Consider the following 19,418-nt stretch of genomic DNA (forward strand, 5'->3'; position numbering starts at 1 on the left):
AAAACTGAAGTTTCTCCTTTTAAATTTAGTAATATATACAGGAGAAGGGGTTACTAGCCCCTTGCTCCCGGCATTTTAGTCGCCTCTTACGACAAGCATGGCTTACAGAGGAAGAATTCTGTTCCACTTCCCCATGGAGATAAGAGGAAATAAACAAGAACAAGAATTAGAAAGAAAATAGAAGAAAACCCAGAGGGGTGTGTATATATATGCTTGTACATGTATGTGTAGTGTGACCTAAGTGTAAGTAGAAGTAGCAAGACGTACCTGTAATCTTGCGTATTTATTAGACAGACAAAAGACACCAGCAATCCTACCATCATGTAAAACAATTACAGGCTTTCGTTTTACACTCAATTGGCAGGACGGTAGTACCTTCCTGGGTGGTTCCTGTCTACCAACCTACTACCTATATTATTATTATTATTATTATTATTAATTTAGGGAACTGAAGCTCTATCATTATTATAATAATAATTATTATTATTAATTTAGAGAACTGAAGCTCTATCATTATTATTCTTATTATTAGTAGTAGTACAGTGGTCCCTCGTTTATTGTCGATAATCTGTTCCGGGAAGTGCGATGATTATCGAAAAAGACGATTTTCAAATAAATTTTCCCCATAAGAAATAATGTAAATACAATTAATCCTTTCCTGACACCCAGAAGTATTAAAACAAAATTTTTTTACATGAAATATAGATGTAGTTTAGAAGCATACACATATAAAGATACACAACATATCCCTCCAAACTGCCAATATCCCAACCCCTCCTTTAAAGTGCAGGCATTGTACTTCCCATTTCCAGGACTCAAGTCCGACTATATGAAAACAACCGGTTTCCCTGAATCCCTTCACTAAATATTACCCTGCTCACACTCCAACAGATCGTCAGGTCCCAAGTACCATTCGTCTCCATTCACTCCTATCTAACACGCTCACGCACGCTTGCTGGAAGTCCAAGCCCCTTGCCCACAAAACCTCCTTTACCCCTTCTCTCCGACCCTTTCGAGGACAACCCCTACCCCGCCTTCCTTCCCCTATAGATTTATATGCTTTCCATGTCATTCTACTTTGATCCATTCTCTCTAAATGACCAAACCACCTCAACAACCCCTCTTCTGCCCTCTGACTAATACTTTTATTAACTCCACACCTTTTCCTAATTTCCACACTCCGAATTTTCTGCATAATATTTACACCACACATTGCCCTTAAACAGGACATCTCCACTGCCTCCAACCGTCTCCTCGCTGCTGCATTTACCACCCAAGCTTCACACCCATATAAGAGTGTTGGTACTACTATACTTTCATACATTCCCTTCTTTGCCTCCATAGATAACGTTTTTTGACTCCACATATACCTCAACGCACCACTCACCTTTTTTCCTTCATCAATTCTATGATTAACCTCATCCTTCATAAATCCATCCGCCGACACGTCAACTCCCAAGTATCTGAAAACATTCACTTCTTCCATACTCCTCCCCAATTTGATATCCAATTTTTCTTTATCTAAATCATTTGACACCCTCATCACCTTACTCTTTTCTATGTTCACTTTCAACTTTCTACCTTTACACACATTCCCAAACTCATCCACTAACCTTTGCAATTTTTCTTTAGAATCTCCCATAATCACAGTATCATCAGCAAAAAGTAACTGTGTCAATTCCCATTTTGAATTTGATTCCCCAAAACTTAATCCCTCCCCTCTCCCGAACACCCTAGCATTTACTTCCTTTACAACCCCATCTATAAATATATTAAACAACCATGGTGACATTACACATCCCTGTCTAAGACCTACTTTTACCGGGAAATAGTCTCCCTCTCTTCTACACACCCTAACCTGAGCCTCACTATCCTCATAAAAACTCTTTACAGCATTTAACAACTTACCACCTATTCCATATACTTGCAACATCTGCCACATTGCTCCTCTATCCACTCTATCATATGCCTTTTCTAAATCCATAAATGCAATAAAAACTTCCCTACCTTTATCTAAATACTGTTCACATATATGCTTCAATGTAAACACTTGATCTACACATCCCCTACCCACTCTGAAACCTCCTTGCTCATCCGCAATCCTACATTCTGTCTTACCTCTAATTCTTTCAATTATAGCCCTACCGTACACTTTTCCTGGTATACTCAGTAAACTTATTCCTCTATAATTTTTACAGTCTCTTTTGTCCCCTTTCCCTTTATGTAAAGGGACTATACATGCTCTCTGCCAATCCCTAGATACCTTCCCCTCTTTCATACATTTATTAAACAAAAGTACCAACCACTCCAACACTATATCCCCCCCTGCTTTTAACATTTCTGTCATGATCCCATCAGTTCCAGCTGCTTTACCCCCTTTCATTTTACGTAATGCCTCGCATACCTCCCCCACACTTACATTCTGCTCTTCTTCACTCCTAAAAGATGGTATACCTCCCTGACCAGTGAATGAAATTACTGCCTCTGTTTCTTCCTTAACATTTAAAAGTTCCTCAATATATTCTCACCATCTACCTAATACCTCCATCTCCCCATCTACTAACTCCCCTACTCTGTTTTTAACTGACAAATCCATACTTTCCCTAGGCTTTCTTAACTTGTTTAACTCACTCCAAAATTTTTTCTTATTTTCATTAAAATTTCTTGACAGTGCCTCTCCCACTCTATCATGTGCTCTCCTTTTGCACTCTCTCACCACTCTCTTTACCTTTCTTTTACTCTCCATTTACTCTGCTCTTCTTATAACACTTCTGCTTTGTAAAAACCTCTCATAAGCTACCTTTTTCTCTTTTATCACACCCTTTATTTCATCATTCCACCAATCACTCCTCTTTCCTCCTGCCCCCACCCTCCTATAACCACAAACTTCTGCCCCACATTCTAATACTGCATTTTTAAAACTATTCCAACCCTCTTCAACCCCCCCACTACTCTTCTTTGCACTAGCCCACCTTTCTGCCAATAGTCGCTTATATCTCATCCGAACTTCCTCCTCCCTTAATTTATACAGTTTCACCTCCCTCTTACTTGTTGTTGCCACCTTCCTCTTTTCCCATCTACCTCTTACTCTAACTGTAGCTACAACTAAATAATGATCCGATATATCAGTTGCCCCTCTATAAACATGTACATCCTGGAGCCTACCCATCAACTTTTTATCCACCAATACATAATCTAATAAACTACTTTTATTACGTGCTACATCATACCTTGTATATTTATTTATCCTCTTTTTCATAAAATATGTATTACTTATTACCAAATCTCTTTCTACATATAGCTCAATTAAAGGCTCCCCATTTACATTTACCCCTGGCACCCCAAATTTACCTACTACTCCCTCCATAACATTTTTACCCACTTTAGCATTGAAATCCCCAACCACCATTACTCTCACACTTGATTCAAAACTCCCCACGCATTCACTCAACATTTCCCAAAATCTCTCTCTCTCCTCTACACTTCTCTCTTCTCCAGGTGCAAACACGCTTATTATAACCCACTTTTCACATCCAATCTTTATTTTACTCCACATAATCCTTGAATTAATACATTTATATTCCCTCTTTTCCTGCCATAGCTTATCCTTCAACATTATTGCTACTCCTTCTTTAGCTCTAACTCTATTTGAAACCCCTGACCTAATCCCATTTATTCCTCTCCACTGAAACTCTCCCACCCCCTTCAGCTTTGTTTCACTTAAAGCCAGGACATCCAGCTTCTTCTCATTCATAGCATCCACAATCATCTCTTTCTTATCATCTGCACAACATCCATGCACATTCAGACTTCCCACTTTGACAATTTTCTTCTTCTTATTCTTTTTAGTAATCTTTACAGGAAAAGGGGTTACTAGCCCATTGTTCCCGGCATTTTAGTTGACTTTTACAACACGCATGGCTTACGGAGGAAAGATTCTTATTCCACTTCCCCATGGATATAAAAGGAAAAGTAATAAGACCAAGAACTATTAAGATAAAATCAAAGAAAACTCAGATGAGTGTGTATAAATAAATGTGTACATGTATGTTTAGTGTGACCTAAGTGTAAGTAGAAGTAGCAAGACATACCTGTAATCTTGCATATTTATGAGACAGACAAAAGATATCAGCAATCCTTCCATCATGTAAAACAATCACAGGCTTTTGTTTTACCCTCACTTAGCAGGATGGTAGTACCTCCCTGGGTGGTTGCTGTCTACCAACCTACTACATGCTTCTAAACTGTTGTGTTCTGAGCACCTCTGCAAAAACAGTGATAATGTGCGAGTGTGGTGAAAGTGTTGAATGATGATGAAAGTATTTTCTTTTTGGGGATTTTCTTTCTTTTTTGGGTCACCCTGCCTCGGTGGGAGACGGCCGACTTGTTGAAAAAAAAAAAAAATAGATGTAGTACATAAACAATACAATGGGACATGATGTATGAAACATTAACAGTATAACACTTACCTTTATTGGCGATTCTTCTTAGTGTATGGAAGACTGGAGGAGGAGAGAGATTGGATTAGTTACTGTTACACCTTAGGTACCGAGTTCTTTTCTGGGGGTTACTTCTCTTCTCTGTTTCTTAATGCCACTAGGACCAGTGTGAGAGTCACTGGAGTCCTGTCTCGCAAAAAAAGTGTCCAGAGAGCTCTGTTTCTGGCGCCTCTTTAAAACTTCCCTAAAATGGGCCTAGACTCTGTCACTGTACAAGTTGCCGATATGGCTTGCAACATCCTTCTCAGGGTGATGTTTCTCCATAAATCTTTCCATCCTACTCCACATTTCAAAAATCTCCTTAATTTCTAAAGAAGGCACCTTCCATCTCTCTTCCTCCTCCTCTGCAGCAAGATTCTCAGCTGCGATCTGTTGTTCCTGCTAAAGCTCTTGCAGTTCCTCAGTGGTTAGCTTTTCGTTATGGTCCTCCACCAACTCTTCCACATCTTCCAAACTCACATCCAACCCCATGGAACTCCCCAATGCCACAATAGAGTTCACAACTGACATAGGCTCATCAGGGTCAGCCACAAACCCTTCAAAATCCCTCTTGTGGACACAATCTGGCCACAATTTTCTCCAAGCAGAGTTCAAAGTCCTGGTAGTCACTCCCTCCCAAGCCTTACCTATAAGGCTTATGCAATGGAGGATACTGAAGTGTTCTTTCCAAAACTCTCTTAGGGTCAAGTGAGTGTCTGAGGTCACATTAGAGCACCTTTGAAACATTGCTTTGGTGTAGAGTTTTTTAAAGTTTGAAATGACCTGCTGGTCCAAGGGCTGGAGGAAAGGAGTGGTATTTGGGGGCAAGAACTTTACTGTGATGAACCCAAACTCCTGCAGAATTAGGTCATCCAAGTTTGGAGGATGAGCAGGTGCATTGTCCATTACTAGGAGGCACTTGAGATCCAATTTCTTTTCCAGGAGGTAATTCTTCACACTAGGGCCAAACACTTCATTGAACCACTCGACGAAAATTTCCCTCGTGACCCATGCCTTATTATTAGATCTCCAAAACACACACAATTTACTCTTCATGACATTTTTTTTTTTTTTTGAACACTCTGGGATTTTCAGTGGTACACTAGTAATGGCTTCACTTTGAAATCCCCACTAGCATTAGCACAGAACATGAGCGTCAGCCTGTCTTTGATAGGCTTGTGTCCTGGTAGTCCCTTTTCCTCCTGAGTAATTTAGGTCCTCTTTGGCATTTTCTTCCAAAAGAGGCCTGTTTCGTCACAACTGAACACTTGTTCAGGTTACCGTCCTTCAGCCTCTATGTACTCCTTGAATTCACTTACGAATTTTGTCCAAACTGGCAGCCTCACCATGCCTTATCACACTGTGTATTCCACTACAGTTCTTAAATCTCTCAAATCAACCTTTGCTGGCCTTAAATTCACAAATGTCAGTACTCGTTGCAGGCAATTTCTTTACCAGATCATCATGCAACTGCCTAGCCTTTTCACAAATAATCGATGTCAAAAGACTATCTCCTGCTAATTGTTGCTCGTTTATCCACACCAATAATAACTTCTCAACATCTTCGAGTACTGGTGATCTCATTTTTGTCAGCATATTTACCCAATTTGCAACAACAGTTTCCTTGATTTCCTTTTACTTGGCCACGATGGAAGATATGGTTGTATGGGATTTGTTATACATCCTGGCCAGTTTGGCCACACATATGCCACTCATATTGTTCAATGATGTTTTTCTTAAATTCAATCATATTTCTCACCTTCTTTACCAAAGGCTTGGCACTAGGAGCTTTCTTTGGAGCTATGGTAACTTATTTAGCACTTGCAAACACTAAAATGAATGGAATACAGTGGACCCCCGCATAGCGACTTTAATCCGTGCAAGAGGGCTCATTGTTATGCGAAATGATCGGTATGCGAATGAATTTTCCCCATAAGAAATAATGGAAATCAAATTAATCCATGCAAGACACCCAAAAGTATGAAAAAAAAAATTTTACCACATGAAATATACATTTTCCTACACACAAAGAGAAGGATACATGCACAATAGTAGAGTAGTACATGCACAATATATATTGTGCATGTACTACTCTACTAAATGAAGAATAAATGACACTTACCTTTATTGAAGATGCAGCAATGACTGATGAGACACTGTGTCCTGGGAGTGCCTTTTCCTCCTGAGTACTGTAGCTCCTGTTTGGCATTTTCTTCCAGAACAGGCCTTATCACACTGTGTATGCCACTACGATTCTTAAATCTCTCAAACCAACCTTTGCTGGCTTTAAATTCACCAATATGAGCACTAGTTCCAGGCATTTTTCCCTGTTCACCTGGGTGTTAGTCGACTGGTGTGGGTTGCATCCTGGGAGACAAGATTAAGGACCCCAATGGAAATAAGTTAGACAGTCTTCGATGACACTGACTTTTTTGGGTTATCCTGGGTGGCAAATCCTCTGGGGTTAATTGTTTCTTGGTATTCTCAATAAGCCACACCAACAACGGTGCTACAGCAGCAGCAGCAGCAGCTGACAGTGCTACAGCAGCAGCAGCAGCTGACAGTGCTACAGCAGCAGCAGACGATGCTACAGCAGCAGCAGACGGTACTACAGCAGCAGCTGACAGTGGTACAGCAGCAGCAGCAGCTGACAGTGCTACAGCAGCAGCAGACGATGCTACAGCAGCAGCAGACGGTACTACAGCAGCAGCTGATGGTGGTACAGCAGCAGCAGCAGCTGACAGTGCTACAGCAGCAGCAGACGATGCTACAGCAGCAGCAGACGGTACTACAGCAGCAGCAGACGGTACTACAGCAGCAGCAGCAGCAGCAGCTGACGGTGGTACAACAGCAGCAGCAGCTGATGGTGCTACAGCAGCAGCAGCAGCTGACAGTGCAGCAGCAGCAGCAGCAGCTGACGGTGGTACAGCAGCAGCAGCAGCTGTACCACCAATAGTAGCGATGGTTGATTGGGGTTTATTATACAACCTGGCCAGCTCGGAGACACGCACTCCACTTTCATACTTATCAATGATCTTTTTCTTCATCTCTATAGTAATTCTCACCCTTATTGCTGTAGGGTTGGCACTAGAAGCTTTCTTGGGGCCCATGGTCACTTATTTTGCAGATAAAATCACCAAAAACACTGTAATAATACGAAATGTTCCGATTGTATGCTTGGATGTTACCGCGGAGGCTGGCTGGTAAACAATGCCACCGGAGGCACATGTGAGGCTGGCTAAAGGCGCACATTGGACGCGTCTCGGACGAAGAGCGGTGAGCGGGTTTTTGAGCGGTATGCGAGGCAAAATTTTTGCGATAAAAGCGAGCGGTATGTGGATTGTACGTTATGTGATGGCGACGGTATGCGGGGGTCCACTGTATTATGAAATATTTCGTATGAACACGTGAGGGGACCGTCGCTCACTGGTAAACAGGACGAACGACGATTAGCAAGTCAACCAACCATTTGCGAGCCAATGTTTGGAATAAAACAACGCGACGATTTCCGAAAAGGACGACTATCGAGCCCGACTATTATCGAGGGACTACTGTATTATTATTATCATTATTAATTTAGGGAACTGGAGCACAGATCCAATACCCTGCTGGTGAGGGGCTCTTGATCGAGCGAACTGGATCTGTGCTTTAGTGGGAAATGTTGAGTGAATGCATGGGGAGTTTTAAACCAAGTGTGAGAGTACTTGTGGTTGGGAATTTCAATGCTAAAGTGGGTAAAAATGTTGTGGAGGGAGTAGTAGGTAAATTTGGGTGTCAGGGGTAAATGAAAATGGGGAGCCTTTAATTGTATGTAGTTTGGTAATAAGTAATACATATTTTATGAAAAAGAGAATAAATAAATATACGTACAAGGTATGATATAGCACGTAATGAAAGTAGTTTGTTAGATTATGTATTGGTGGATAAAAGGTTGATGGGTAGGCTCCAGGATGTACACGTTTATAGAGGGGCAACTGACATATCGGATCATTATTTAGTTGTAGCTACAGTTAGAGTAAGAGGTAGATGGAACAAGAGGAAAATGACAGCAACAAGAGGGAGGTGAAAGTGTATAAACTAAGGGAGGAGGAAGTTCGGGTGAGATATAAGCAACTATTGGCAGAAAGGTGGGCTGGTGCAAGTATGAATAGTGAGGGGGTTGGAGAGGGTTGGAATAGTTTTAAAAATGCAGTATTAGAATGTGAGGCAGAAGTTTGTGGTTATAAGAGGGCGGATGCAGGAGGAAAGAGGAGTGATTGGTGGAATGATGAAGTAAAGGGTGTGATAAAAGAGAAAAAGGTAGCTTATGAGAGGTTTTTACAAAGCAGAAGTGTTATACGAATAGTAGAGTATATGGAGAGTAAGAGAAAGGTGAAGAGAGTGGTGAGAGAGTGCAAAAGGAGAGCAGATGATAGAGTGCGAGAGGCACTGTCAAGACATTTTAATGAAAATAAGAAAAAATTTTGGAGTGAGTTAAACAAGTTAAGAAAGCCTAGGGAATGAATGGATATGTCAGTTAAAAACAGAGTAGGGGAGTAGTAGATGGGGAGATGGAGGTTTTGGGTACAGGCGAGAATATTTGGAGGAACTTAAATATCGACGAAGAATGGGAGGCGGTAATTTCGTGCACTGGCCGAAGGTACACCATCCTGTAGGAGTGAAGAAGTGCATGATGTGAGTGTGGGGGAGGTGCATGAGGCATTATGTAGAATGAAAGGGGAGTAAAGCATCTGGAATGATGGGATCATGACAGAAATGTTAAAAGCAGGGGGGGGATATAGTGTTGGAGTGGTTGGTATTTTTGTTTAATAAATGTATGAAAGAGGGGAAGATACCTAGGGATTGGCGGAGAGCATGTATAGTTCCTTTATATAAAGGGAAGGGGGACAAAAGAGATTGTAAAAATTATAGAGGAATTAGTTTACTGAGTATACCAGGAAAAGTGTACAGTAGGGTTATTATTGAAAGAATTAGAGGTAAGACAGAATCTAGAATTGTGGATGAGCAAGGAGGTTTTAGAGTGGGTAGGGGATGTGTAGATCAAGTGTTTAAATTGAAACATATATTTTTTTTTTTTTTTTTATCACACTGGCCGATTCCCACCAAGGCAGGGTGGCCCGAAAAAGAAAAACTTTCACCATCATTCACTCCATCACTGTCTTGCCAGAAAGGTGCTTTACACTACAGTTTTTAAACTGCAACATTAACACCCCTCCTTCAGAGTGCAGGCACTGTACTTCCCATCTCCAGGACTCAAGTCCGGCCTGCTGGTTTCCCTGAACCCCTTCATAAATGTTACTTTGCTCACACTCCAACAGCACGTCAAGTATTAAAAACCATTTGTCTCCATTCACTCCTATCAAACACGCTCACGCATGCCTGCTGGAAGTCCAAGCCCCTCGCACACAAAACCTCCTTTACCCCCTCCCTCCAACCTTTCCTAGGCCGACCCCTACCCCGCCTTCCTTCCACTACAGACTGATACACTCTTGAAGTTATTCTGTTTCGCTCCATTCTCTCCACATGTCCGAACCACCTCAACAACCCTTCCTCAGCCCTCTGGACAACAGTTTTGTTAATCCCGCACCTCCTCCTAACTTCCAAACTACGAATTCTCTGCATTATATTCACACCACACATTGCTCTCAGACATGACATCTCCACTGCCTCCAGCCTTCTCCTCGCTGTAACATTCATCACCCATGCTTCACACCCATATAAGAGCGTTGGTAAAACTATACTCTCATACATTCCCCTCTTTGCCTCCAAGGACAAAGTTCTTTGTCTCCACAGACTCCTAAGTGCACCACTCACCCTTTTCCCCTCATCAATTCTATGATTCACCTCATCTTTCATAGACCCATCCGCTGACACGTCCACTCCCAAATATCTGAATACATTCACCTCCTCCATACTCTCTCCCTCCAATCTGATATCCAATCTTTCATCACCTAATCTTTTTGTTATCCTCATAACCTTACTCTTTCCTGTATTCACTTTCAATTTTCTTCTTTTGCACACCCTACCAAATTCATCCACCAATCTCTGCAACTTCTCTTCAGAATCTCCCAAGTGCACAGTGTCATCAGCAAAGAGCAACTGTGACAACTCCCACTTTATGTGTGATTCTTTATCTTTTAACTCCACGCCTCTTGCCAAGACCTCGCATTTACTTCTCTTATAACCCCATCTATAAATATATTAAACAACCACGGTGACATCACACATCCTTGTCTAAGGCCTACTTTTACTGGGAAATAATTTCCCTCTTTCCTACATACTCTAACTTGAGCCTCACTATCCTCGTAAAAACTCTTCACTGCTTTCAGTAACCTACCTCCTACACCATACACCTGCAACATCTGCCACATTGCCCCCCTATCCACCCTGTCATACGCCTTTTCCAAATCCATAAATGCCACAAAGACCTCTTTAGCCTTATCTAAATACTGTTCACTTATATGTTTCACTGTAAACACCTGGTCCACACACCCCCTACCTTTCCTAAAGCCTCCTTGTTCATCTGCTATCCTATTCTCTGTCTTACTCTTAATTCTTTCAATAATAACTCTACCATACACTTTGCCAGGTATACTCAACAGACTTATATTTTTTTATTTTTTTTATTATCACACCGGCCGATTCCCACCAAGGCAGGGTGGCCCGAAAAAGAAAAACTTTCACCATCATTCACTCCATCACTGTCTTGCCAGAAGGGTGCTTTACACTACAGTTTTTAAACTGCAACATTAACACCCCTCCTTCAGAGTGCAGGCACTGTACTTCCCATCTCCAGGACTCAAGTCCGGCCTGCCGGTTTCCCTGAATCCCTTCATAAATGTTACTTTGCTCACACTCCAACAGCACGTCAAGTATTAAAAACCATTTGTCTCCATTCACTCCTATCAAACACGCTCACGCATGCCTGCTGGAAGTCCAAGCCCCTCGCACACAAAACCTCCTTTACCCCCTCCCTCCAACCCTTCCTAGGCCGACCCCTACCCCGCCTTCCTTCCACTACAGATTGATACACTCTTGAAGTCATTCTGTTTCGCTCCATTCTCTCTACATGTCCGAACCACCTCAACAACCCTTCCTCAGCCCTCTGGACAACAGTTTTGGTAATCCCGCACCTCCTCCTAACTTCCAAACTACGAATTCTCTGCATTATATTCACACCACACATTGCCCTCAGACATGACATCTCCACTGCCTCCAGCCTTCTCCTCGCTGCAACATTCATCACCCACGCTTCACACCCATATAAGAGCGTTGGTAAAACTATACTCTCATACATTCCCCTCTTTGCCTCCAAGGACAAAGTTCTTTGTCTCCACAGACTCCTAAGTGCACCACTCACTCTTTTTCCCTCATCAATTCTATGATTCACCTCATCTTTCATAGACCCATCTGCTGACACGTCCACTCCCAAATATCTGAATACGTTCACCTCCTCCATACTCTCTCCCTCCAATCTGATATTCAATCTTTCATCACCTAATCTTTTTGTTATCCTCATAACCTTACTCTTTCCTGTATTCACCTTTAATTTTCTTCTTTTGCACACCCTACCAAATTCATCCACCAATCTCTGCAACTTCTCTTCAGAATCTCCCAAGAGCACAGTGTCATCAGCAAAGAGCAGCTGTGACAACTCCCACTTTGTGTGTGATTCTTTATCTTTTAACTCCACGCCTCTTGCCAAGACCCTTGCATTTACTTCTCTTACAACCCCATCTATAAATATATTAAACAACCACGGTGACATCACACATCCTTGTCTAAGGCCTACTTTTACTGGGAAAAAATTTCCCTCTTTCCTACATACTCTAACTTGAGCCTCACTATCCTCGTAAAAACTCTTCACTGCTTTCAGTAACCTACCTCCTACACCATACACTTGCAACATCTGCCACATTGCCCCCCTATCCACCCTGTCATACGCCTTTTCCAAATCCATAAATGCCACAAAGACCTCTTTAGCCTTATCTAAATACTGTTCACTTATATGTTTCACTGTAAACACCTGGTCCACACACCCCCTACCTTTCCTAAAGCCTCCTTGTTCATCTGCTATCCTATTCTCCGTCTTACTCTTAATTCTTTCAATTATAACTCTACCATACACTTTACCAGGTACACTCAACAGACTTATCCCCCTATAATTTTTGCACTCTCTTTTATCCCCTTTGCCTTTATACAAAGGAACTATGCATGCTCTCTGCCAATCCCTAGGTACCTTACCCTCTTCCATACATTTATTAAATAATTGCACCAACCACTCCAAAACTATATCCCCACCTGCTTTTAACATTTCTATCTTTATCCCATCAATCCCGGCTGCCTTACCCCCTTTCATTTTACCTACTGCCTCACGAACTTCCCCCACACTCACAACTGGCTCTTCCTCACTCCTACAAGATGTTATTCCTCCTTGCCCTATACACGAAATCACAGCTTCCCTATCTTCATCAACATTTAACAATTCCTCAAAATATTCCTTCCATCTTCCCAATACCTCTAACTCTCCATTTAATAACTCTCCTCTCCTATTTTTAACTGACAAATCCATTTGTTCTCTAGGCTTTCTTAACTTGTTAATCTCACTCCAAAACTTTTTCTTATTTTCAACAAAATTTGTTGATAACATCTCACCCACTCTCTCATTTGCTCTCTTTTTACATTGCTTCACCACTCTCTTAACTTCTCTCTTTTTCTCCATATACTCTTCCCTCCTTGCATCACTTCTACTTTGTAAAAACTTCTCATATGCTAACTTTTTCTCCCTTACTACTCTCTTTACATCATCATTCCACCAATCGCTCCTCTTCCCTCCTGCACCCACTTTCCTGTAACCACAAACTTCTGCTGAACACTCTAACACTACATTTTTAAACCTACCCCATACCTCTTCGACCCCATTGCCTATGCTCTCATTAGCCCATCTATCCTCCAATAGCTGTTTATATCTTACCCTAACTGCCTCCTCTTTTAGTTTATAAACCTTCACCTCTCTCTTCCCTGATGCTTCTATTCTCCTTGTATCCCATCTATCTTTTACTCTCAGTGTAGCTACAACTAGAAAGTGATCTGATATATCTGTGACCCCTCTATAAACATGTACATCCTGAAGTCTACTCAACAGTCTTTTATCTACCAATACATAATCCAACAAACTACTGTCATTTTGCCCTACATCATATCTTGTATACTTATTTATCCTCTTTTTCTTAAAATATGTATTACCTATAACTAAACCCCTTTCTGTACAAAGTTCAAGCAAAGGGCTCCCATTATCATTTACACCTGGCACCCCAAACATACCTACCTGAAACATATATGTGTACAGTATTTAGATAAAGGTAGGGAAGTTTTTATTGCATTTATGGATTTAGAAAAGGCATATGATAGAGTGGATAGGGGAGCAATGTGGCAGATGTTACAAGTACAGTATATGGAATAGGTGGTAAGTTACTAAATGTTGTAAAGAGTTTTTATGAGGATAGTGAGGCTCAGGTTAGGGTGTGTAGAAGAGAGGGAGACTACTTCCCGATAAAAGTAGGTTGAAAGTGAACATAGAAAAGAGTAAGGTGATGAGGGTATCAAATGATTTAGATAAAGAAAAATTGGATATCAAATTGTGGAGGAGGAGTATGGAAGAAGTGGATGTTTTCAGATAGTATTTGGGAGTTGACGTGTCAGCGGATGGATTTATGAAGGATGAGGTTAATCATAGAATTGATGGAGGCAAAAAGGCGAGTGGTGCATTGAGGTGTCTCTGGACACAAAAAATGTTATCTATGGAGGCAAAGAAGGGAATGTATGAAAGTATAGTAGTACCAACATTCTTATATTGTGAAGCTTGGGTTGTAAATGTTGCAGCAAGGAGGTGGTTGGAGGCAGTGGAGATGTCCTGTCTAAGGGAAATGTGTGGTGTGAATATTATGCAGAAAATTCGGAGTGTGGAAATTAGGAGGTGTGGAGTTAATAAAAGTATTAGTCAGAGGGCAGAAGAGGGGTTGTTGAGGTGGTTTGGTCATTTAGAAAGAATGGATCAAAGTAGAATGACATGGAGAGCTCATAAATCAGTAGGGAAAGGAAGGTGGGGTGAGGGTCGTCCTTGACAAGGTTGGAGGGAGGGGGTAAAGGAGGTTTTGTGGGCAAGGGGCTTGGACTTCCAGCAAACGTGCGTGAGCATATTAGATAGGAGTGAATGGAGATGAATGGTATTTGGGACCTGACAAGCTGTTGAAGTATGAGCATGGTAATATTTAGTGAAGGGATTCAGTGAAACTGGTTATTTTTATATAGCTGGACTTGAGTCCTCGAAATGGGAAGTACAATGCCTGCACTTTAAAGGAGAGGTTTGGGCTATTGGCGGTTTGGAGGGATATGTTGTGTATCTTTATATGTATATGCTTCTAAACTGCTGTATTCTGAGCACCTCTGCAAAAACAGTGATTATGTGTGATTAGGCCTTGGTGGCAGACGGCCGACTTGTTGAAAAAACAAACTATTAATAATAATAATTATTATTATTTTATTTATTTTTTTTTTTTCAACAAGTCGGCCGTCTCCCACCGAGACAGGGTGAGCCAAAAAAGAAAGAAAATCCCCAAAAAGAAAAATGCTTTCATCATCTTTCAACACTTTCACCACACTCACACATTATCACTGTTTTTGCAGAGGTGCTCAGAATACAACAGTTTAGAAGCATATACGTATAAAGATACACAACATATCCCTCCAAACTGCCAATATCCCAAACCCCTCCTTTAAAGTGCAGGCATTGTACTTCCCATTTCCAGGACTCAAGTCCGACTATATGAAAATAATTATTATTACTATTATTATTATAATGAACATTGCCAATGCAATGCTCTGTTTACCTCACTGTGGGAGCAGTTCTCTCATGCTTTGCTTACATTTTTTAATCATTTGGCCAAATTTCGTTTTTCTAAGCATGGGTCCCAAGAAAGTAAGTGTAAAGGACAGTGCTGAGAAGAAAAAGAGGATGATTTCCATGGAATTAAAGCATGAAATCATAGATAAACAAGCGAGGTGTCCAGGTTTTGTGTTGGGGGGGAAAAGGGGGGAGCTGGCTCGTAACTCACAGCAAAATATTGACCGAGCGACGTCTCATATCTCAAAAAACATGTACATTGGGACACTTGTAAGTCAAAGTTTTACTGTGCTTTAATTACATGATATATCACATCTTGTATACTTATTTATACTCTTTTTCTTAAAATATGTATTACTTATTCTAGGTAGTAGGTTGGTAGACAGCAACCGCCCAGGAAGGTACTACCGTCCTGCCAAGTGAGTGTAAAACGAAAGCCTGTAATTGTTTTACATGATGGTAGGATTGCTGGTGTCCATTTTTCTGTCTCATAAACATGCAAGCTTTCAGGTACGTCTTGCTACTTCTGCTTACACGTAGGTCACACTACACATACATGTACAAGCATATATATACACACACCTCTGGGTTTTCTTCTATTTTCTTTCTAGTTCTTGTTCTTGTTTATTTCCTCTTATCTCCATGGGGAAGTGGAACAGAATTCTTCCTCGGTAAGCCATGCGTGTTGTAAAAGGCAACTAAAATGCCGGGAGCCAGGGGCTAGTAACCCTTTCTCCTGTATAAATTATTAAATTTGAAAAGAGAAACTTTTGTTTTTCTTTTTGGGCCACCCTACCTCAGTGGGATACAGCCAGTTTGTTAAAAAAAAAATGTATTGCTTATTACCAAACCTCTATCTACACATTTCAGTTAAAGGCCCCCCGTTTTCATTTACTCCTGGCACCCCAAATTTACCTACTACTTCCTCCACAATATTTTTATCCACTTATCATTTAGGTCCCCAACCACAAGTACTCTATTGCTTGGTTCAAAACTCCCTATGCACTCACTCAGCATTTCCTAAAATCAATCAATATCTATCTATCTATATCTATCTATCTATCTCTATCTATCTATCTCTACCTATCTATCTCTATCTATCTATCTATCTATCTATCTCTATCTATCTATCTATCTATCTCTATCTATCTATCTATCTCTATCTATCTATCTATCTATCTCTATCTATCTATCTCTATCTATCTATCTCTATCTATCTATCTATATCTATCTATCTATATCTATCTATCTATCTATATCTATCTATATCTATCTATCTATATCTATCTATATCTATCTATCTATCTATCTATCTATCTATATCTATCTATCTATCTATCTATATCTATCTATATCTATCTATCTATCTATATCTATATCTATCTATATCTATCTATCTATCTATCTATATCTATCTATCTATATATATCTATCTATCTATCTCTATCTATCTCTATCTATCTATCTCTATCTATCTATCTCTATCTCTATCTATCTATCTCTATCTATCTATCTCTATCTATCTATCTCTATCTATCTATCTCTATCTATCTATCTCTATCTATCTATCTCTATCTATCTATCTCTATCTATCTCTATCTATCTATCTCTATCTATCTATCTCTATCTATCTATCTCTATCTATCTATCTCTATCTATCTATCTCTATCTATCTATCTATCTCTATCTATCTATCTCTATCTATCTATCTCTATCTCTATCTCTATCTCTCTCTCTCTCTCTCTCTCTCTCTCTCTCTCTCTCTCTCTCTCTCTCTCTCTCTCTCTCTCTCTCTCTCTCTCTCTCTCTCTCTCTCTCTCTTTTTTACACAGGGTTTGACAAGGTTAGGTTAAGGATCCCTAGCTTTATTGACAAGCTATTTACAGGTTAAGGATTCCTAACATAATTGGCAAGCTAAGAGCTGTTACCTACATCAGCTCATTTGAAAGCATTTTTATTGTTATGAGACATACAAGTAGGGAACAGGATGAAGTTGGAGCCATCTGTGGGCCAGCATTTTCATTTGATCAGCTGACTTTATCTCGTTGACATCATTATGCTGTACAAATGTGTTACATACTCGAGTCATCCTGGGCATATAGGATCTCAGATGGAGTGAAGTTCTGGAGAAGGGTACAGCCAGAGCGAAGTTGCTGCTTTGTGCCCGTCTTGTGGCATAAAAGCTTGTTTCACGCTGTCCTCGAAGTGGATGCAAGTGTGGTACTTTGATAATATTGGCCTTGTACATAACAGTAAGGCCACCCACATCCCTCCTATGTTGAAGGCTCTGCTGAAATGACAGATCTATCTAGGATGGGTCCAGGCGAGAGATGAGACGTCTTGCTCTGTTCTCCACTCTGTCAAGCAGTCGCAGATGAGAGGTGGGGCAGGCAAACCAAGAAAGTGGAGCATACTCAAGGTGCGAGCGTACTTGTGCCTCGTACAGAATCTTGCAGCCCCTACTGTCAAGTAGATGCGAGATACGGCGAAGTGCTGTAAGCTTCCTGGCTGCCTTGTTTGCAAGATTTACAACATGGTTCTTCATGGTTAGTTTGGAGTCAAATTTCACCCCAAGGATATCAACTTCTCCAGGTGCCAACACCCTCCCATTCATCCTTACTACTGCACCAGCATTACCATCATGGTGCCTAGAGACGATCATCATTTGCGTTTTTTCAGTTGCAAATGTTACTTGCCATCTATTTCTCCAAGCTGATATAGCTCTCAGCTGGTGATTGATGTAGCTAGAGCAGCTGACATTTCTTCTCTTGGATAAGTGAATGTCAGTGTGCAGTCGTCTGCATATGCATGTGATTCTGGGATGAGATGAAGAAGGTCGTTGAAGTAGACATTCCATAACAATGGTCCCAGCACGCTTCCTTGTGGAACACTTGCCCCAATAGGATGTCTTGCAGATTCCATTCCATTGAGAACTACACTTAGAGATCTACCATGAAGGTAATCACTGAGGAGACATAGCATAGAGCCTGCAATTCCCAGTGCTTGAAGTTTTGCTAAGAGGCCCTGGTGCCACACCTGGTCGAAAGCACCAGCAATGTCCAGTGCTACCACACAGCTGACTTTGGATTCATCCAGTGACTGGTGCCACTTAGTGGAGAGGTTTAACAACAGATCAGCAGCAGAGTAACCTTTCCTGAAGCCATATTGACGATCACAAAGTAGTGAGTGGTTGCCAAAAAAACTCTGTCATTTGTCTTGAGATTATTGTCTCAAGGATCTTACCAGTGATTGACAGGAGTGACACTGGTCTGTAGTTGCTGATTTCTGCTCTGCTCTTCTTTTTGTGAACAGGGACTACATTTGCCTCTTTCCATAGAGAGGGCCATTTACACACACACACACACACACACACACACACACACACACACACACACACACACACACACACACACACACACACACACACTCACTCACTCACTCACTCACTCACTCACTCACTCACTCACTCACTCACTCTCTCTCTCTCTCTCTCTCTCTCTCTCTCTCTCTCTCTCTCTCTCTCTCTCTCTCTCTCTCTCTCTCTCTCTCTCTCTCTCTCTCTCTCTCTCTCTCTCTCTCTCTCTCTCCTCCAAGTGCATAAACACTATAACCCACTTTTCACATCCAACCCTTATTTTACTCCACATTATCCTTGAATTTATACATTATAATCCCTCTTTTCCTGCCATAACTTATCCTTCAATCAAACCATACCTAATCCCATGACCTAATCTCATTTATTTCTCCCCACTGACACTCTCCTACCCCCTTCAGCTTTGTTTCACTTAGAGCAATCCATCTAGCTTCTTTCCATTCATAACTTCCATAATAATTTTTTCTTATCATTCGCACAACTTCTGCACACATTCAAACATCCCACTTTGTCGGTTTTCTTCTTATTTTTAGTGAACTGTACAGGAAAAGGGGTTACTAGCCCATTACTCCCGGCATTTTAGTTGACTTTTAAAACACACATGGCTTACGGAGTAAAGATTCGTATTCCACTTCTCATATGAGTGAAATATTAAGAAAAAAGT

The 19,418-nt window shown here is 41.0% G+C and overlaps 1 protein-coding gene across 4 annotated transcripts in view; it reads left to right on the top strand.

The window, feature by feature from the left end:
• Nucleotides 1-19,418, top strand: part of LOC128686610 (tetratricopeptide repeat protein 17) — a 212,291-nt gene that overhangs the window by 109,075 nt on the left and 83,798 nt on the right. The gene's annotated exons all lie outside the window — the stretch shown is intronic.

Source organism: Cherax quadricarinatus, chromosome 12 (genome assembly GCF_038502225.1).
Source record: "Cherax quadricarinatus isolate ZL_2023a chromosome 12, ASM3850222v1, whole genome shotgun sequence".
NCBI classification, from domain to species: domain Eukaryota; kingdom Metazoa; phylum Arthropoda; class Malacostraca; order Decapoda; family Parastacidae; genus Cherax; species Cherax quadricarinatus.